At 48.4% G+C, this 22,204-nt stretch overlaps 1 protein-coding gene across 1 annotated transcript in view; it reads left to right on the forward strand.

The window, feature by feature from the left end:
* LOC144754272 (G-protein-signaling modulator 1-like) overlaps positions 1 to 22,204 on the forward strand; it is an 886,476-nt gene that overhangs the window by 179,980 nt on the left and 684,292 nt on the right. The gene's annotated exons all lie outside the window — the stretch shown is intronic.

The raw sequence follows: 22,204 nt of genomic DNA on the forward strand, positions 1-22,204 counted from the left end.
CTTCAACCACAGACATGTTGTCTGACCAAAATATCACTGAACTGTTCCTGAAGTGCTCTGCCCACACGGACACAGCTACCAATATGGGAAATAACTCCAAAAAGGCTACATTTTTTGTCAAACCATTCTGGTGCCATTCTTCCGGCCACTCTGCCCCGCACCACTTAGGCCCGAGGATAGCCCCAAACCCGATGCTGCCTGCAGCATCCGTGAATAGTCCCAACTCTGAATTGGACACCGGGGCGGAAGGCCAGACAACCGTGCCATTGAAATTCGCTAAAAAATCACGCCACACCCTCAAGTCCCCTTTCACCTCAGCCCGGAGGCGTACTCTGTGGTGCTTTTGAGTTAGGCCCACCATCGCCCTGGCAATCGATCTAGAAAAGGGGCGACCCATGGGAATGATCCTGAGGGCGAAGTTCAGCTGACCAACCAAGACCTGGAGCTGGTGCAGAGTCACCTTTGTACCTGCCAAGGCCGCGTCAATGGCCTGGGAAAAAGCCTGCACTTTGTCGGGCGGTAACCTGCATTCCCCAACCACGGTGTCAATCTCAATTCCAAGGAAAGTCATGCATGTAGCAGGGCCCACCGTCTTGCCCGGAGCCAACGGAATATTAAATTCTCTGAACAAGGCCACCAGTTGGTCCAACGCCTGTTTACAAGCTGTTGACGCGGCTGGTCCCATGACCATGAAGTCATCCAAATAATGAACCACATCCCGGCACCCTGTCCTATGTGAAAACAACCATTGGAGCATGCAACTCAAGGTCTCAAAATACTTGCAGGAAACAGCGCACCCCATGGGCATACACCTGTCATAGTAAAACTGTTGGTTCAGTTGGAATCCCAACAAGTGATAATCCTCAGGGTGAACAGGCAACAGGCGAAAAGCAGATTCTATGTCCGTCTTGGCCATGATGGCGCCAGGCCCTAGTGACCTCACTTTATTCAAAGCTATGTCGAAGGACGAGTAAGTTACTGAACACAAAGCCGGGTCGATAGCATCGTTCACAGACACTCCCTTTGGGGCTGATAAGTTATGAATCATTCTGAATTGACCCGGCTCCTTCTTCGGCACCACCCCCAGTGGCGAGCAGACAAAGCCCGGGAGTGGGGGGGCCCCGAACGGGCCCGCCACGCGCCCCACACTAAGCTCCTTCCTTACTTTCAACTCGACTACTGCAGGCATCGCCCTTGCAGATAATAGGTTATTGCAAAACCCGACTGGGGGGACTCCCGGTGCCGGAATGCGAAACCCCTCTGAGAACCCCGAGTACAAAAGTTTGACTGCTGACCGGTCCGGATACTGGTTCAGCCAAAAAACCAGTTTCCCGATGTCTACAGGGGTGGGCAGCTTATGGCTGAGAGGGCTTGACCTCTTTGCCCCCCCCCCTCCCCGTTCTTTGGATTTTTTAATGCACTTGAATTCGGGATGCGAGGGGTGCCCGCAAAAGGAGCATGCGTGTTTGAACTTGCACTTGTCAGCAGGCCAGGTGCACACTTTCCTATTAAATTGCCAACATGTCCCCCGCTTCTCCCCAGGTCCCCCTTGGGATGTCCGAAAGGGCTGCCTATTGTTCTGCGACCCGCATGCCTTGGCATTCACACTTTCTAACCATACATTGACCTCCACCTGGTCCCAACCCATGTCCGGGTCCTGCACTTTCTCCCACCTGAAATCCCTATCATAATCCAGCCAGGCGGTCCCACCATGCGTCGTGTGCGCCTTCAAAATCCTATGCATATAGTATACCAGCGGCCCAGCCAACTCTGGCTTCTTCTCAATGACTACTGTTATATACACCTGGAAACCAAAGAGCCAATTTGTGATCGATTCCTCAACCCTAGGTCTCTTATCCTTAAAGGAGCTGTCCTTTCCCTCCTTGTCTTTGCTCTCCACCTCCATTCTTTTGGGCCTAATCAATGCAAATATATCCACGAATTCACCCTTCCAAATTTTTTCCCGCATTTCGGGAGATACGTGCGTGGCCAGGCGGCCTGGCTTAGATAAGACATATCCCTGGCCTCCTCCAGCCATCGCCCCCCCACCGGGCTCAGGGCCCTTACCCTCAGGCTTACCTCCTGAAGAACTGGGGGCGCTAGCAGGGGCCGCCACCACCGGAAGCGCAGCTGGGCCAATCAACGACTGTGCTTTAACTAACAACGCCAACTGTTCCCTGATCTCACCCAAGGGGCCTTCGTCCCTTTTCCCTGGGGCCCATGGCGCGACTGCCGCTGTTATGGTCGGCGCCACGGCTACGGGCGGAGGAGGGGGCCCTGAACTTGGTGCTCGAGTGAGTGCTTTCAAAGCAGTTAGAATTTCCCCCAAAGCGCTACTAGGCCCAGCACCCCCGGATTGGGGCGGGGCGGGGGGGCTATCCACTACAGGCGTGGGCACTGCCGCCTTATCAGGCACCACCGGGGCAGATCCCAGCGCCGCTATGGCCCCCAAAATTTCACTCAAGATCCCATCCGTAGGCTCAGTGGCCGGAGGTACCGCTGGGGTACATGGTGCAGCTGGAGGGACTACCGGCGCTTGTGGTGTAGAGGGAGCTACTGGCGCTTGTGGTGTAGAGGGAGGAGCAATCGTTACTACCGGCTCCAAAGGAACCCTAGGAGGGGGGGGCGCCCACATACCCCCACCGCTCCCCTTCCCTTTCTGCATACGTTTGCTCTTGGGTTTCTGCGCTCTCGGTTTTTTGGGCAAAGGAGGGAACGCTGCTTTAGGCGGGACCCCCTGCCTGCGTGGGCGCTCTACAATGCTCGGGGGCTCCCCCTCAGGGTCGGAAGGGAGCTCATCGGCCTCCCCTTCGCTGCTCTCGTTCTCCCTATTGAACTTCTGTAACAACATGGACAGTAACTGCGCAATCTCAGGATCCTTGTCCTTGCGCTTGTGGCTCTGCCCCCTGGCCGACATGATATAGATTGACAAACCGCTAATAAACCACTTCCGGTTCCCGTGATCCCCACTCCCTTACCCCTCGCCCACCACGCCGCCAGGCAACGGCGCCGGAGCTCTCCTACCTTTCTCTAAGGCAGCTGCGGACGAGCGCGGGCCCGCACTACGCCCTCCGCTCCTAGCACCTTTCAAAGGAGGTGGCGGGAGGAGGCGACAAACCCGTTCCGGACACCCGCGCCCGCCCGCAGCCTCAGCAAACCCCGGCACCTCACCTGGCGACCTGGTCGGCGCTCTCTCCTCCGCCGCTCGTCTTGGATCGTCCACACTCCGCTTTCTCCTTCGAGGGGTCTGACTATGGGGCGGAGAAGCTACTGGGTCGCCTAAACACTAACGAAGATTGAAGCCGGTTAACAAAGGGACAGGGAGTGGGTGAGCAGGTCCGGTGCTGGCGGGGAAAGAGGCCGAGTTGCCCGTGACCCAGACCTAAATAGGTCATGGCCTCTGCCCCCACGCCCCCACCGGACGTGCGTCACCCCCTCCCCTGACCCGGAAGTACTCCCCGGGCTGGCTGCCCATAGGGCAGCCTCCTGGGACCTTCGGCCAATGGCGGCGCGGTGTGGGCCGGGGGGCCGGGCCCTAAAGGCGGGCTTGTCTAGCCTCGCCCTTGGTATATGCGCTCTACAAAGTAGGGGAACCAGATACCCATGCTTCTAGCAGGAGCAAATCCCTGACCTTTCCAAGGATGGGAGTGAGGTGGGGGACCAGTGCGTGAACACGTTACACCTACAATTGTTTGCATAAGTTAGTTCACAATCACATGATATTACCGTGGTGAGTCGAAGCCCACTTCATATCCAATTCTCGTAGACATACAAAAATCTTTTCCGTGTTTTGACAACACATTCTTTTAGTCTTTATTTTGCACTTGACTTTCATACAGTGCGAATCTGAACCGAAGAAACGCTTTAAAGTAGCACCAGTCACGTGGCACTGTTCACAATTAGTTTTTAGGCCCAGGCAGATTTGAATAATGGAAAGATTTGCAGGTCCAATGTTCTTCATGGCCGTGTGTGCGCGATATCTACGACACATTGTGTTATGCAAAGGCCTGACGATCTGGGAAACTGTCATATCAGCTTAAGTTGCATTACTCTGGGCTGATTAGAAAAGTCGCTGCGCAGCTACAGGTACACACAAAGAGGAAATATGTAAATAGGATGGTTTTGGAGGAGCGTAAATTCAGTTTCTACTAAGTAGAACTGAAGTGTTTTTACCTATGTGCTTGTTGTTGTGTTACACACAACATCTAAAGTAGGTAATTTACATGCTCTATGACGCTTCAATCAGCCAGAGTTTCTGTTGCACATACCTTGCCACGCATTTGAGGTGAGTAAAATATGCACATAACAACAGCCCCTTCTCAGGCAGGAGACACCCGATTTTGTTATGCCAAAAATTGCTTTATTGTAGCTGTCTCCTGCCTTAAATGCCTCTGCTTCAATATGGGAGTGCTGGCTAACAGGCCACATCGATGTGCCTGCTGTCTCGAAACGGGTCTCTATCGGGCTGTTTTGGGCCCTGGCACTTTTTTTTCGGACTGCAGTGACCGCAAACTGCTGTCACTGAAGTCCGGAAAAAAACGGACCGCCTGTGCCAGGGCTCAAAACATAGGATGATAGAGACCCGTTTCGAGGCACCCTTTAAAAAACTGCCGGTGTTCAGCACCGGTGAGACCTGGCCCACTTAAAGCCTTGCCTGCAGCACGGAGCTAGTTGTGTAACAGACACCAGAGAAGCCGCCTCGTTGGGGGTCTGCTGCCCTCTCAGGGTCTGATCTGATAGAGGACACCTGTGGGGTCTGTCTGGGCCGTAGCGGCCTCCTTCCGCTACACCGGCACATTTACTGGACTCATGCTCGCCACGTGGCAAACAGGCCCTGTTGCATGTGTGCACACAAAACCTTTAACTCCATCGTTGCTGCCGTCGGCCAACAGCTGTCGCGAACACTACCTTGGTAGTGCTGCGCACGTCTATTGACCGACGCGGCCCCCCGCGCACACAAGAGAACCCCCGCACTGCGGAGAAATTATCGCCGCGGTAAAGGGGTTAATGGTGATTTTCCCAACTGAGAGTAAACAAGGTACCAGCCCGTCACTCTCATAGGCTGCAACGCTCGCTTCCTCCACTACTCCGTACCACCTCTACCCGGACTTCACATCTCTTCTCTTCCAAAGACACTTCCAGAATTAATGCACCCCTTTTCATGCCCCTCAAGGAAGTTCTTATAATGTTGTAAATATGTAATCTATACCGGTACGATCCGAATCCTATTGTGTTTTTGATTTTTGTGTGACTGCCATCGTCTTATTTTACTTTTTCATCTGCCTCGTTTGTATTTGTAACTTGTAAGTATGTAAATTTCCAGTCTTGGTTCTATTGTGAAGCGCTCTGACACCTTTGGGTAAAGTCCACGCTATATAAAATTGCATTAAATAAATACAAATAAACAGACTCGGGGATACTGACCTGGTGTAGATGCGTTCTCCCACAAGTGGGTGGCTCAGTGGTTTGGCACTTGGCTACGTTGTGTTATGTGACTGGCAGTTGTATCATGCACCTTTGCCATTCTTTGGCATCATGCCCACCTGAGCTGTCTGGGCTGCGTGTTGATGCTCTGGGCTTACTATTGTGCATTGCGGCATGGCACAGGGCTGTCAGGGCAGTGTGTTGCTTATTGTGCATTGCCACGTGGCACAGGGCTCTCAGGGCAGTGTGTTGCTGCCATCGGCTGACTATTTGTGCATTGCCGCATGGCACAGGGTTGTCAGGACAGTGTGTTGCTGCCATGGGCTGATGATTGTGCATTGACACTTAGCACAGCGCTATCAGGACTGTGTGTTGCTGCTCTGGACTGCCTATTGTGCATTGCCGCATGGCACACAGATGTCAGGGGTGTGTGTTGCTGCCATGGGCGGACTATTGTGCATTGCTGCATGGCGCAGCGCTGTCAGGACTGTGTGTTGGTGTGCCCCTGAGCTGTCAGTATGGGGCATTACTGCATGGTTCTGAATGTGCATTGCTGCCCAGCTCTGCACTAAGTGGATTGTGTGTTGCAGCTCGATTCTGGTCGGTCTGGGTTGTGTGTTTGCTGTATGCCCATGGGCTCTCTCATTTGTGCATCCAACAAAGCTCTGGTCTGTCTCAGTTGTGCATTGCTGCACTATTGTATGTTGATGCAAGGTTATGCACATTGCTAAGCTGGGTGCACTGCACAGCTCACTCTAAGGTCCATTTACCCAGCTGCCCGGCTGTTTTGTAGTGAATTTTAAGTGGCACAATCCCAGCCGACAACTGCAATCTTCTCATCTGTCTCACTAGTGACGTAGATTTTCCACTTTCTCAGTAGGAACTGTATGTTTGTTTGGACACCATAAACATTGTGATGGTGCTAAACTGAGTCCATGCACCCCCTCAGGAATTGGTGGCCTACAGTCCTGCTAGCTCACCGTGCCCCATGAGTACCCCTAAAGCTGGTCAGGTAACTAATGGTTTGGGCAACCTCAGACCATGACAACCATGACTCCCCAAGAAATGGTGGTAACCGATGTAAAACTTTTTCGCTCAGTCACTCGTGCATACTCTGGTAGATATACAAGAAATACATAAAGGGGTATTTCAATATTTATGAACCATTGTGATACTTGTATAGAATATATGCGCTGCAACGATCAATAGACAGAAGCAAATAAATGTAATTAGCAATATAGGGACAGTGAAAAGAATAAACAGTTCCACCATTGTGCTGAAGCAGTGTATATATGATGGCCTATAAGTACTGTGTATAGTGTACTCCTACTATGGGCTCCATAACCTGGTTGCCTAGGGCAGCTGATCTGCCAAAAATCCCCTATTTATTGAACTAACTCCCCATTACCTGAAGGTAAGTGTATGCAGGTCCCCATCTCAGACACAAGATGGACATCCCTCCTTGGAGAGGGTAAATAGGAATTAGCTGGGTTGAGACTCCGACAACAGTGCATGTGTATTTATAATAACCGTATTCATGTGTCTGTGTTGAGGTTTCAGTCGAGCTAACGTTGTTTGTTTATTCTCATGTGATAGCTATGTCGCCTCATGGATGGATAACATAGAACAACATTTGCACAATGTATGTTCAGACCTTGTACTGAATGTTCAAGGTGCTGTCATAGTGTACTTATGAAGTGGAATTTTTGAGCAATGTGATTTTAGAGAAACTAATCTTGCACTGTCACACAAGCAAATGTGTGTCAAAAGTCATCTTGCAGGAAAGAAGGCACCTTAAGAAACATATGCATGTAAAATAGCAGTGTTTCTTCCCGGGCCAAAGCCAGCTATGTAACACTAGAAGGTTCTTAAGGTTAAGACAGAAACCTTTGATGACAGATTTTCCAGTTTCCAGATTTTCAACACATTTCTTCTAGACCTGTCTATTGAATCCAGTTTATTAAGGTTCGGTTAAGGCTTAAAGACTGCCCTCTTCAATAGGTAGCAACACCTAAATCCTTCTCATACATATTACCTGAGGTTTTGTGTTCAGAAATGTGCCTTTTCATCAGACCCCCTTTCACAAGTTAGGAAAGAACAAACAGAAACAATGGCAGACTAGAACAACCGCACACCAATCATGGTTTGCATAATGTGTACTGTCCTGTGCACAACTTTTCTGGCACCTGCCACTGTTCGGTGCCACTGCCCAGCAGATCAAATATTATAGCACATGGGGAGGTGCACCAGAGAATAGTGAAGGTCCAAAGTGTATTCAAAATATGTCCTTTATTATAGTTCTTCAGTAAAAGAAGGATAAAATCCAGTTAATGCGCTTCGTTCTAATTACTCCTGGAACTTCATCAGGGCTTAGAATAATATCAGGTAAGTGTTCGCCGGCTGGTGAATTGTACTCAGCATTTAGAACTTTATCCAGAAATTAAAGGATGTTTACTACTCACCAAACTCTGAAGGAGGACTTTATTCCATAAATAAAGTAATTTTGTTTCAAATAAGACACATCAGTCACGTGATGCGGCCTGTCCCATTACAAGTGACCACTAACTCAAAGGGACTAACTTTAGCCCGGTATTCAAACGGAAGTGACTAAGAGCCTGATTTAAACTGTGACGGGTGTCTGTCTGTCAGAATGGCCGTGGTCCTTCTCTGCCATACTAGCTGGGCTACCGCCCGCCCATATTAATAGGTCCTGTGGAGATCCATCTGCCCATAGAGGAGCTCCCTTCACAGCAGCTCTTCTGAAGGCTCTTAAAGGTTGGTGAACAGCCACTATTTTTCAGGTAGCCGCTCACTAAGCATTTTTGTTTTCTATAAACAAACTCCCAAACTAGGAGCTTGTTATAAAAAAATAAAACATATTTGTGAAAAGTTGGCCTGGCATATGCTGTCCACTATTCTAGTGGGCACCTTGCACCAGTCCAAACAACCCTTATTGATGGTAGTTTTAAAGACAACCTATATAGAAAGCTATCCTAGTGGTAGACGTGGAGAGCAGAATTCAGGCTAAGTCTTGGAGGAATGTAAAGCAGCTTGTTTTACCAGTCTATAATCTCATGAATGACCAAAAGAGAGTAGAACCACACCAGGTGTATATATATAAAAAATATGTATTTATTCTAAACACATCCCTCTAGTCTCTTTATGAGGCTAGAGGCAAAAGTACATTAAGTAAACTTAATTAGCACACAGTAAATTTGCACAATATACGTTGAGCCATAGGGGTGTACCAAACCATATATTAAGAAAGTGGTATAAGAACCACAACTGACATAGATACAAGACCTAGAGCCTTTAGAAATCGCTGGGGCCACTAGGAACCACCCAAGGTAGTGACACAGGGGACCCATGTCTAAACACAGCCGCGAATCACCATTAACTTCTATGGGGAAAGTCGCAGTTGCAATTTTAAAGATTAAGGATGCTTAGAAGAGGACTTGGAGCAAACCCCCTCATAACTAGGAGGTTCTAGAGTCAACACCCACGGGAGCACCGGAGTACTTGAGTTACCTCTCCCAGGGAAGCCGGGTGCATAGGTGTCTTTTGATGTCGGGTCTCGTCGTTGATTTCAATGGCGACTCGCTCCAAAAGTGCTGCTGGCGACCAAGTGGAAAGTGTCCGGGTGGATCCAAGGGTGGATCGGAGATGTGAAGAACCTGAAAGCAGAGGGGACAGAGTCTGGGTCACTTGCCAGTGACCAGGAAGGCGATGAGCGGATGCCCACCGATGTTGGGTAATTTCAGGTGAAGAAGGTGAAGCTTGATTCTTCAGCCACGAGGACCAGGAGGCGTCAATGATGATCAGGTGCTGGATTTGAGCTGTCCCACGAAGGATGTCGAATACTGCGGTGTCGGTTTCCGGATTGGACCCAACAAGCCTTGGCAACAGCAACCCACGCAGAAAGCAGAGATTGGCTTTGGTGCAGACCAGCAAGGTCTGATGGACTCACTCCTTGGTGAGGAATCAGGGCACGTCTACAGCAACAAGGGAAGTCCAAGGAAAAGAAGAGTTACCTTTGTGGGGACCCACCAGTCGACGACCAGGGATCACGAAGGGGCCTCAAGCAGAAATGCTAGAAGCGGACTCACGGAACACTCATGGAGTGTAGGCCCACAATCTTTGGTGCAGATGGTGCTTGGGGCTTGGACTACAAGTACCCAAGTGCAAAACTTCAGGAAAGCTCGGGAAGTGGATGCACTAGCAAATGTGCACAGTGTCCAGGAGTTCTGGTCCCACGTAACTCGTGAGGGCTGCGAGTCTCCGCTTTGCTGGGTTCTCGTGTCGGCCTCTGGGAAGTCTGGAAGTCCATGTCCTGAGTCGCAAATAATTCGGATTCTGGCGGGAGCCTTGGAAATGCAGACCAGCAAGGTGCTTCTTTGCTGCCTGTTTGAACAGGGGAGTCACTCATTGACCCCAAGGGAGATTCTTCCGTCTTCTAGTCGTGTAGACTGTCGAAGTTCCAGGATATATGTTGCAGAATTTCGTCCAGGTATAATCTGAAGTCCGAAGGATTTAGGTCTCATACTTATGATAAGAAAGGGGGTCGGACATACTCTGGGGACCCACCTGTGAGAGGGTTTGGGAAGAGGGGTGGTTACACCCATTCCCTTTGTCCAGTTTCACGCCAGAGCAGGGGTGAGTGTTTGAACTGGGATATGCACAGGGACACCAAATGTGCGCCCAGCACTGTCTGAAAAGCATTCTCTGAATGCACCCACCCAGCCCCAATACACTAAAGCCTGTCTGTGAGGTGGATACACCTCCCTGTGACAGGAAACCTATTGTCCAGGCCTCCCCTGCAGGAGTTTTATACAGCAGCAGGAGGTCAGACCCGTGTCTGTGGCTGCAGCAACCATTTTGTGATGCTGGGGCTCTTTTAAACTATTACCGGTTAGGTCAGTGGGTACATGTCCCTCCCTCTAGAAGGGGGGTGTTAGGATTCCAAAGTGTTTGACACCAAACTCAACATGTTTCCATGCAGCCATTCCAAAGTTAGCTTTAACCGTGAGGTTATAATGCACTTAAGAGTATATGGTCTGGCTGCATCACAGACCAGCTACAGAGAATAGATTCCGAAAGCTGCAGAGGGGTCCTGCTCATGCATGGACACCCTCTCACACAAAACCAAGCACTCTGCCTTCAGGATTGATAAGGCCTGCCATAGGAGTGACTTATAGGTTTATATGTGTCAGTGATTAAAGGTAGTTATATGTAACCTATATCTTAGTAAGGGGTGCATTCACCACCTTACCCAGGCTGCAGTAGCAAACCTGTGGTGTCCTTTTGGAAGGCATCCCAGGGGTGGCATAATACATGCTTCTGCCCCTGGTAAGCCTTTGGGGTACCTTTGCCCTTAGTACCTAAGGTACCATATATTAGGGACTCACAAGGGTAGCCCAGTAACCAATCGGGATTGTACCTAATGTACATGCAATCAATTTAGAGAGGAACAGATAGGCTTGGGCCCTGAATAGCAGGATCCCAGCCAAACTAAGTCAAAAACCATCAAAACACCAGGAAAAAGTGGGGGCAACCATGCAGTCAGATTCCACCTTCCTACAATATTATCCTAGGAGTTTTGTTCCAAGGTGTGGGGATAAGGTTTCTATTTTTTCCCTGTTCGGGACTGCTAGGAGTCCCCTGGTGTTCCAGAACGGACAAAAAGTATATCAGACCATCCAGTGTAAATAGGGCAGACGTTTTAGTGTACCAACACTGACTGCCCCAATCCCATTGAGCCATCGGGGTAGGGTTTGCGACTGCAGGGCCAGAAGGTGCTCTGCAATTGGAAACATGAGGATCTGTCTGATTTTAAATAGGGCAGGCAAACCTTCAGTTTGGCAGACATGGTGGTTCACCATATTTGTGAACTCTTAATCAGGCTTTAAGTTCTGAAACTCTACCTTACTATGTGCAACTTCTAAACAAGAAAGCTTCTAGCAACACATACCTGAATGAAACACATGCAGTGTCTATTCCGTGTGTCGATTATCTGCTTGGAACAGGGCTCTACCTCCTACTCTAATCATTAACAAGGAAAAAGATCATTAAATGTAAGTTTCTTATTATTTATTGATGAACCACCAATTCAAGAATTTGGATAACGGAATTGTGTGCTCTTAGGGCTAACAAGTAGAAGACTTTTAAGGCATCCTAGGTAGGTGGTCGCACCCACAAAGGAGAGTAAGTACAATCCTTTAACTAGACCTCAAAGTGAAATATGAGGTGGTTACAACCTAAGTGCCACCTAAGGACACTAATACTGACGACAGGGTCAGACTGGGACAGAAAATCGGTCCGGCCACCAAAATAAATGTGGCCACCATTAGCGAATCAGATTTGAAAACACATTTGAAAATCAAGGCAGTTTTGAACTTGTGGAGCCACACGGGTGTTTTGCAAGGTATGGGAGACTGCATTTGTTGTTGTTGCAGGCAACGTTTATAGTAATATCAGAGAACAAGCATTTGCAATGCAATAGGTCTCGAATTTACGAGAGTTTAAGCTATTGGCATAGTAAATCACAATGCCTTTTATTTATCTGTTTTGATAACACATAAATAAAAGGCATTGTCATTTACAATGCCAATAGCTCAAACTCTTGTAAATGAGAGCCCGATTTCATTTCAAAGAAGCGGCCGCCATTGTCCCGGGCTGCTTGGAAAGTGATAGCGCGCATGGCGCGCCTAATGTTGCAGGAAAGAATGTCGTGCCTGCAGTAGGAGAAACTCATTAAAGAAAATAGTGCTTACAGACTAAATAAGAAATCCGTTGTGCTGGACTCCCAGCTGGGGAGGCGTTCCATTTCTATTCCCTGATTGGAAATGGGTTTATTCCTGCCATTGAAAGGACTAACACCCACATGCATCATTGTTCCATTTTGCGATTCCTTAATTGCGAAAATTAAGGAATCGCAATTAAGGAATTGTAAAATGCAATTCATTAAGGAATTTCCCAAAAAATTGCGATTTCTTAAAATTCCTTAATTGCGATTCTCTAATTGAGAATCGCAATTAAGAAATTTCTACACATTCATTCCTCTGGGCCTGGAGGCCCAGAGGAATGAATGGGAGGGCATTCTCAATGTGCAATTCATCATTGTGAATTTGCAAATTGAGAATGCTATTTCAAGGTTGCAGGGGTGTCCAAAAGACACCCTGTTGCACCCCTGAAATTTGCTTTTGGATACATCTTACACACACACATGCCCCAAGGGCACGTGTGTTTGTAACATGTAAGAAAGAAAAATGCATTTAAAAGCATTTTTCTAGATTTTCGCAATTTACCATGAAGGTCAACTTCATGGTAATTTGCATTTCTAATTTCCAAATTCGCAATTTCTAAAAGTATGATGAATTGCATTTAAGGAATCTCAAATTGAGATTCCTTAAATGCATTCGCAATTTAAGAAATCGCAATTGTGCAATTTCTTAAATTGCGAATTTCTGAAAAAGGTTGGTGCATCCCAAATCAGGAAATTGCATTCGCAAACGGCCGAAAAATGCGATTCGCACAGTTTGCGTATGCAATTTACCTTGATGCATGTGGGCATAAATCTCCAAACATTTTGAGTAAATTTCTTCCATCACCGTGGGTCTCATCCTGCAGTAGAACTCAAGCTCCCAAGGCTAAGCTAGTTGAGTGTGAGTGACTAAGACACTGAATTTGCACCTACTAACCACAAGGGGTAAACTCATATGAATGTCAATCAGGGATTTGTGAAGCGTGCTACTCACCCGTGAGAGTCTCAAGGCGCTGGGGGTGGGGGGGGGTGGGGGGGGTAGGGGGGGGTAGGTTTGCAGTGAATGGACATTAAAAATTATAAAAAATTTAGCATTAGCAAATGTTTATTAAGTGAATGTTGCTACGATTCCTCAGGACCAAATCGTACTCAATAACCAAATCGCACACAAAAAAATCGTGATAACTAGAAGCTACCCATGCCAGTAATTGACCATGAAATGGCACAAATTAGCCATAAATCGTGTTTTTTTTTACTTTTAAAAAAAAATGTTTTACCTTGTTATGGTCATACAATTGATCGAATAAAATGTTACTTACTTTTATTTAATCATATACTTTAAATGAATTATGTTGTATGTTTTGTTGTCTTCAGTGCTTAGAAGGGATCTTAGGGAAGCCGTAGGTGCTATATAAATAAGCAACATAAAGAAACCGAGAAAACTAGATGTGGTGTGCGCTCTAGTCTACGAGCGTGAACGCGATGACGCGTCACGCCGTAGACAAGAGCGGAGTGCGCACGCATGCGCAGTAAGGAGAGATTGAAGGCACGAAGCGGGGAAATGACAGTTGGCGACCGGAGCTCTACCGGTTAAGACGCTCGGCGCTTTATGCTTACTTATAACTTAACTTATCTTGAATAAATGGTTCTGCAACCAAAGCGACTCACAGTGTCTGATGTGGGGATAAAGAGGAACATTATATTGGCGACGAGGCTGAGACACGAACACCACCGAGCACAGTGAAGAGGAGCGACCTCCCCCCGCCACCATTACACGCTGGCCAGCGGGAAAGCAGTACCATTTACCTACAACAAAGCGTAAAGCGTGGCAGTAGCGCAACAGTCAAGTGGGCAACTACCCCAGCACAAGGAACCAGGTCAGTGTGGCCCCGGGGACAAAAAGGCCGATAAGCCAGCAACCTGGCAGCCAAAGGCAGCGTCCCACAACTAGAGGAGGGGGCGCAACTAGATAACCCCACGCAAACAGCAAGGGACAACACCCCAGGCAGTCCAAGGGGGCAAGGCGACACCACAGCGAGTGCAGGAACGTCCAGCGCGCCTGACCAGGTCAGATCCCAAGAAGCAGATCACCGAGGCGAGGCCAAGATGGCGAACCAAGCATCGGCCCTGATGGCCCCCATCCCATTCCTGCCCAGACCAGGGGAACCACAGTTAAAATGGGAGGATTGGAGAGAATACTTTAAGAACTACATAGAGGCACGTGAGGACGACAATGGAGAGGAATACACGCCTGAAAGAAAAAAGAGATTGTTACTCCACAATCTAGGGCCAGAAGGGGTGAGAGTGTTTGCAAACATAGTGCCCAAGGAAAGGGGTGCAACAGAGACGGATGTCTTTAAAAATGCATTGGATGACCTGGACAATCATTACCGCCCCGCAGTGTGTGTCTCAATAGACAGGTACAATTTTCAACAAAGGAAGCAAGAGGCTGGGGAGTCTATTGATGACTACGTAGCTGCGCTCCGAAGTTTGGCCATCACATGCCGGTATGGGACGTTACAGGAGGAGTATATTAAAGACCAGATAGTTATGCATACCACCAACAGGGCGGTCCAGGACAAACTGTGGGCACAGAGTGAAACCTCGCTTAAGGAAGTCATCGCGATGGTAAAGAAGGCAGAAATGTCGAAACGCTGCGCAGAAGCAGCCAAAAGGGAAAGCACGCAGCGGCAGATGGTTAACAAAGTAGATGAAGCGCCAGCATCCAATAGACAAAGAGGATCCTATGGAGAACAGAGGAAGGAATCCAAATGGACTGGCAAACAGGCGGGCCGCACGGCCACGGACAACAGATTCGCTTGCTATAGATGTGGCAGTGCTGCGCACTCGGCTCAAGATAAAGGGTGCCCGGCTTTTCGTGCCAGATGCGCGTTCTGTGGCCTGGTCGGCCATTTTGAAAAGGTGTGTCGAAAAAAGGGGAGGAGGACCACTGTCAAATGTGTGGAGTCAGCGATGTCAGAAGTTAACGAGGATGACCTAGACGATGGAGAAATGGTGCTGTGCATAGAGGATCAAGTGTTGGAGGTGACAGGGAAAAGCAGAGACAAGCCCCGCACGGACATGCTCATAGGGGGTGTGAAGGTACACGTGGCTGTCGACTCAGGTTCCCCATGGACAATAGTGCAAAGAACCATATGGGAGGAAGATTTTGCACCGGTGGTTGGTCCGGACCTATGGCCTCCCGACATCAGGCCCATCTCATACACAGAGAACGCCATTCCCTTGGTAGGCTGCCGATACTTCCTGTTTGAGTTTAGGGGCAGGACAGCCTCCTGCACGCTATATGTCGCAGAGAAGGGCCCATCAGTGCTAGGATGGAGAGATGCTGGGGATCTGGGGATCATACTCAATCCCGGAGGCAAGGAACAGATAATGTTGACGGAGGAGTGGCCTCTCTCCAAAAAGGAGGATTGGAAATCGGCCTACCCCAAGGTATTCGAGGGTACGGTAGGGAAACTGGACAAATTTGTACACAAAATGGTCGTCAAGGAAGGAGCCATACCAGTGATGCACAAAGTCAGGAACATTCCCATATCCACCAGTGAAGCGGTGCGACAGGAGTTGCAGAGACTTGAGAGTCAAGGCATCATAGAGCCAGTGGACAGCGCAGAGTGGTTATCCCCTCTGGTGGTAGTCAAGAAACCAAATGGAAATGTCCGCCTCTGCGTGGACCTCCGCGAGCTCAACAAATGCCTCATAGTGGAGAAGTTTCCTCTGCCAAGAATTGAGGAGATGCTGGCAAAGACGAAAGGCGTCACGCATTTTTCCACTATAGACCTCACGTCTGCGTACCATCAGATTGAGTTGGATCCCGCAAGCAGAAAGTACACCTCCTTCATCACGCCCTTTGGGTGTTACCAATTTCGCAGGATGCCTTTCGGTCTGGCGTCTGCAGCCGCTGTCTTTCAAAAGTTAATGCATCGGCTTTTTAAAGATATCGCTGGAGTGCAGTACTTTCAAGATGACATATTGGTAATGGGCTCCTCCAAGACAGACCATGATAACAAACTGACCAGGGTACTCGAAGTGCTACAAAACAAAGGATTAACAGCAGAGTGGAGTAAATGCAAGATAGGGATGCCATCTGTCACCTATTTGGGTCACGAAATTGGAATCCATGGCATATCACCGAAAGAGCAGAATGTGAAAGCCATCAAGGAGGCCAGAGCCCCGAGTACTAAGGAGGAAGTGCGGTCATTCCTTGGAATGGCCGAGTACTATAGCAGATTCGTGAGACAGTTCGCAACAAAAACGTACCGAATGCGGCAGCTCATCAGGGACAAAGCAAAGTTTGAATGGGATGGAGAGGCACAGACTGAATTTGAGACGGTGAAGAACTGCATCTGCCTAGCCATTCCCTTGCAAGGTTTTGTCTCGACAGGGAACACCATAGTGACAACGGATGCCAGTGACAAAGGCTTAGGGGCGGTGTTGGCGCAAGAGAGGGAGGATGGTTCCGTGGAGACCATTAGTTTTGCGTCAAGGGCCCTTTCCCCGACGGAACAACGGTACAGCGTCATTGAAAAGGAGATGCTGGCAGTCACCTGGGCTATGGGCAAATTTAGACAGTTCATTTGGGGAACCAGGTTCAAACTCCAAACAGACCATAAGCCCCTGGTCAAAGTCCTGACGTCTTCAGGCCATGACACGGCGACTCCAAGAATTGCCAAAATGACATTGAAGCTACTAGATTACACCTACGATGTGGAGTATCTGCCAGGTACTCGCAACAGGGTGGCGGATTACCTGAGTCGGGCGTCGGCCATGGAGGAGGCACAGGAGAATGTCCTGGACAAAGAGGAGATGGTAGCCAGCATGGAGGATCATGAGGAAATGATTAGTAGTCAAGAATGGGCAGCTGCGTATCAGCAAGATGGGGAGAAAGAGGAGATTAAAGGATACCTCACATCAGGATGGCCGGACAAGAAAAGGCTCACGGAAAGTGCAAGGAAATTCTACAAGATGAGAGAAGAACTGTCGTTGAGCGACTCAGGGATCTTTCTGTACCGAGGAGAAAGGGTGGTACCCCCAGAGTCTCTTATACCCCGACTATTGAAACAACTCCATGAAGGTCATCTGGGCATTGTAAAGACAAAGGCACGAGTCAAGCAAATGTATTGGTGGCCTGGAATGGATACCCAAATAGAAAGGCAAGTGAGAGAGTGTGTACAGTGCCAAGGAGCGGACAAAATACTTCGGCCTCTCAGACCTGCCTTGGGGAAGTTTGAGACCCCTCAAAATCCTTGGGAGAACGTGGCCATTGATATACTGGGCCCTGTATTGGATAACAGAGGCGTGAACAAATATTTGTGCGTAGTCATTGATAAATATTCGAAATGGCCGGAAGTCGACATACAGGAATCTATGGACACTGACACTGTTTTGAAGTTCTTGACTGCGCTATTCTTGAGAGAAGGCATACCAAAATCCATACTCAGTGATAATGGACCGCAGTTTGTATCGGACAAATGGGTGCGATTCATGAAGAGAAATGGGATTGAAACGAAGCACACAGCCATTTATCACCCAGCTTGCAACGGCCAAGCGGAGCGGTTCAACCGGGTATTAATGGGCTCCATACAAGCAGCCATATCGCAAGGTAAAGACTGGGAGACCGAAGTGATGAGTATGCTGTGGGCTTACAGAATAACCCCCACAGTGGTGGGGTATAGTCCATTCCAAGTGCTTAGAGGCCGCCTCCCTTTCACTAAGGACAACGTGGTGTGGAGGGAGAAAACCATAACCAGTAAATGGTCCCCGGCGGTGGTACAGCACAACCTGGAGAAGGCCCAGAAGATATATGCGGCCCATTATGACTATAGACGCAAGGTGAAGGAAACAGAGCTGGAAGAAGGCGAGTGGGTCAGGGTAAAGCTGCCCACCATGCAAAGGAAAGGAGAAAGCAAGTACAGTCAACCCTTACAGGTTAAGGAGGTGAGAGGAAGGGCGGCCCTCCTCAGCGACGGCAAAGTATGGTCCCAAGACCGCATGGCAAAAGTCAACAAGATCCTAATGTGGCCTAAATCAGAGAGAGAGGAGATACAGGTGGGGCAGGAGGACATGAGGCCTTCCTGTGTGCAGAACTCTAACGACCAGTTGGATGAGGCAGTAAAGAACAGAGAAATGGAAACTTCCATGGCTAGATTTACCAGTGACGGAGATACACCTGCCAGCGAAGAACAGGGAGAAGATCAGAGAGACGGTGAGAGTTCACTGGGAGAGAGATCGATGGTGGAAAAGATGCCGGTAAGGTGTACCCGCAGTGGCAGGGCAGTTAAGGTGCCCTCCAGATATCGAGACTTTGAATTGAGTGGACACTGATCTGTGGCGGATCCACCTCAGCCACATTTATGTAAAAGGGGGGAGATATGTGGTGTGCGCTCTAGTCTACGAGCGTGAACGCGATGACGCGTCACGCCGTAGACAAGAGCGGAGTGCGCACGCATGCGCAGTAAGGAGAGATTGAAGGCGCGAAGCGGGGAAATGACAGTTGGCGACCGGAGCTCTACCGGTTAAGACGCTCGGCGCTTTATGCTTACTTATAACTTAACTTATCTTGAATAAATGGTTCTGCAACCAAAGCGACTCACAGTGTCTGATGTGGGGATAAAGAGGAACATTATACTAGAGAGTGCAAAATCATCCCTTCTGCGCGTGCCTTCTTGCCAGGGCCGCTGGAATTATGCGATTCTGCGGCTGCAGTGTTTTTCGCATAATTATGGATTTTCCACAAGATTCATCATCTGAATAATTTAAAGATTTTAACAAAAAGAACAGTTTCTAGCTGACACGGATGAAAAGTTACTAAAAAGTCGGCGACACGTGTTATTGTTCAGTAGAAGGCACTTCGCATATGTTGACTGTTCACCTGTCAGATGCATGGTGCTGCGTTTGGGTGTCAGTCTAGTACTACAGAGGTTAAACGTGTAATGCAGAACTGTAGGCGTGTGTGCACTTTAGAACGACTCTTTGGTGGGTAGAAATAAACACTCATTAAGTCGAATGACATCAAAGCTCCCTTTTAATGACACCATATGGCCGCCTTGACAAAAACATCCGCTTTATCAATGTGCTGATACCAGACGTTTGAAGGATGAGAGGGGATTAGGCCCGCTCAGCGGCATTAAGGAGAGCTCGCTCGCCACAGCTGAGGCGGGGGTCGGGCCGGCGTGCACACCTGTCAGGTGGGCCTGGAAGGGCCGCGCACCGGAAGGGGTGCACCGCAGGGACGGGACGGCCCGAGTGGCCACACAGCATGGAGCTCCGCTGACCCCTGACCCGAGCAGCCCCAAGGATTCTTCAAACGACGTTCTCAGCTATCCGAATTCTTTTGATCTTTTGCAAACAATACATATTTTTGTGTTTTTTTTAGTGCATGATATTTTTGTAGCGCCGGCATGCCAATGTAGTGGCCTCTCGCAGTAAGAACGTCCGGGCGTCCAGCCAGACACCATTACAACGGAGCAGCGTTACTGGCGGGGGAACCGGGTCTTTTTAGAAGCCCCCAGAGCTGCAGGGGTTCATTGCAAATAGACCAGGGAAGTAAAGAGAACATTCCAGAAGCTTCCATGAGAGAACATTCCAGAAGCCCCATATGAGAGAACATCCCAGAAGCCCCATATGAGAGAACATCCCAGAAGCCTCCATGTTTAAGGATTTGTCCCAGACTTCCGATGAGGAGGATACAGTCTGGTAGGACCGGTGTTCACTGCTCGGTGGAATCTTCTAGAATCCGGCCAGCGTACGCGGTTGCACACCCATTGTGGTAAGGCTGCCCTTTAAGAAGATACCTCCTAAAGGGATGTGTGGGTCCTAACTGGACAGACCCATCCTCGCATCAGCAGCCAAGAGGAGCTGGAAGACAGTGGGGAGACGGTACGTCACTACAGAGCAGGATTTAGGACAAAAACCCAGCAAATTCCCACTTTCAGAAACTACCTGGGATGCTTTCTTAGAAGCTCAGGAACATTTTTACATAACTTAGTCAATTAAAACAAAAAGAGAGTTTTGTGCTACTCATGCTTGAATTTATGTCAAGAGCAAAGAGAAATTGCCAAGGGTGATGGCAAATTGAAAATGTATCCGAAGGTCAGTCCTGATTTCAATGAATATGCTGCCAGTAGGGTATAACTGAGGTGCAATGCCATCCGTGCCCTTGGAAAGTGATTCTTCGAGCCTAAGCCTGGCGGAGAAAGCGGTGTGCCGGATTGTCCATAGCGGGCCCAGGCCGCGGGTGCTGCTTCTGCCGCTCGCCTTGGAGCTGTGGCCCTATGTTCAAAAGACGCAGAGCCTGCAGAAAAAGAGGTAGGACAATTCACCTTCTTGTTTGTGTTTCTACACTCTTTGTACAGCAATCATTTTTATTTTTCGATTGTATAGGGAGCAGTCCATTTGGTGGTCATGTATGTACGCAAAGTGGCGAGTTTGTAGGAGTTTGGGGAAGCCTAGCAGGGTTGGGTCATTCCAGTGGGACTGTGGCGGTGTTTGAAATTCTCTAATCTTCTATTGAAGTCTTTCTTCACCAGGGCGGCGTTCTTGTAGTTGAGAGGTTCCACCATGACAATGTGGTCAAGCGGAGGCATAAGGGTACATTTTATTCTTCATGGGAGTTGTTGCGTTGCCGTACAAGTTCTCATGGATGACAACTACATCTGTGAATTATTTTCCGGATTCTCCCGTTGTCTTCGGTATTGTCTGGGAGAAACGGATGTGAGCGTGCATTTGGTCGATGCTATTCTCTCTCCGTCTTGTATATCGTTCTTTCCTTTCTAGTGATTGGGTTTGCTTAACCCTAGATACAGTAGACTTCATGATCTGATTTTACTCCTATGAGTGACTTTGCTATAATGACACTGTTGCTTCCATTTTGAATTTGTCATTATGTGGTTACCCAATGTAGAAAAAGTCGTTTTGTGTCCCTGGTTCTTTTTCCTCTCTTGGTTTCCGGCAGTGGTAGTGGTATTGCCTTAGATTAGGGCGTGATCCTGGAGTCGCATCATATAGGATGACAAATTTTGTAGGGTGACATTTCGGCTCTACAAGAAGGACTTCTGTTGCTTGATCAGTGTTGATGGTCAGCGACTTTGGAACCAGATGGTTTCCTTTAGAAAGACAAGTACTAAGAGTGGTTGCATCATGTGTTTGGTTCTTAGTAATTTTATTAAGCAGATGGGTGTTATGTTGAGGTCTGTGGGTCATTCTGAGGGGAATTGATATAGTTATTGAAGAAGTTGGGGAATAGCGCTGATTTTTGCCAAGTCCCTCTTGCCGACATTGTGTTTGGGAAGTTGGAATTGCTCAAGTCTATCTGGGATCTATTTATTGGAAAGATGGAGAACCGAGTGCCATTTCTTTAGTTAAATTAGCTGCAAGTAAGGATGACCTGGGATTAGAATAGGTCAATTTCTTTTTGCTTAGTTAGAAGTTTGTGGACACTCCCATTTGAATCTTTGTTTGACAAATGGGACTTAGGTAAATTGAATGGAATGAAAAATGTAGTTGTATTTAATGGCAAATACATTTTGTTAGTACCTCCTTAAATGAAAGCCTGTCCGGCATCCAGGGAAGCCCTACGTTCTTCAACACTCCCCTCCTGAAAAGAATCCAGCTGTTTCTAGCTTTGCACTTCCTGAGCGTCTGCATGATCTCTCAGTGTATTTATTTCATATTATTTTTTTTTTATACCACAAGCATTGCCTTTGACCGATGGAACTTGGAACGAGCAATGACGCGTACAGTACAACCACAATCAAAGAGATTGTCTGTCAGCGACACTAGCTAATTAATAGCCTAAAACGAGCAATACTCAGACAAAGTGGCCTTAGTTCTGATTGAATAGTCAGAAGTGTCAGTGCAAGGCTGATTGTGATAGTAATTTATGGGATTTACTGTGAATGTTGCTAAGACTCCACAAGTCTGCAATCTGGTGAAAAGTTAGGATGGGTACTGTCAATAGCAACTGTTGTGAGTAAGGGAAGCCAGGACACCTTTCCGTAACAT

Source organism: Lissotriton helveticus, chromosome 5_1 (genome assembly GCF_964261635.1).
Source record: "Lissotriton helveticus chromosome 5_1, aLisHel1.1, whole genome shotgun sequence".
Lineage (NCBI taxonomy): Eukaryota > Metazoa > Chordata > Amphibia > Caudata > Salamandridae > Lissotriton > Lissotriton helveticus.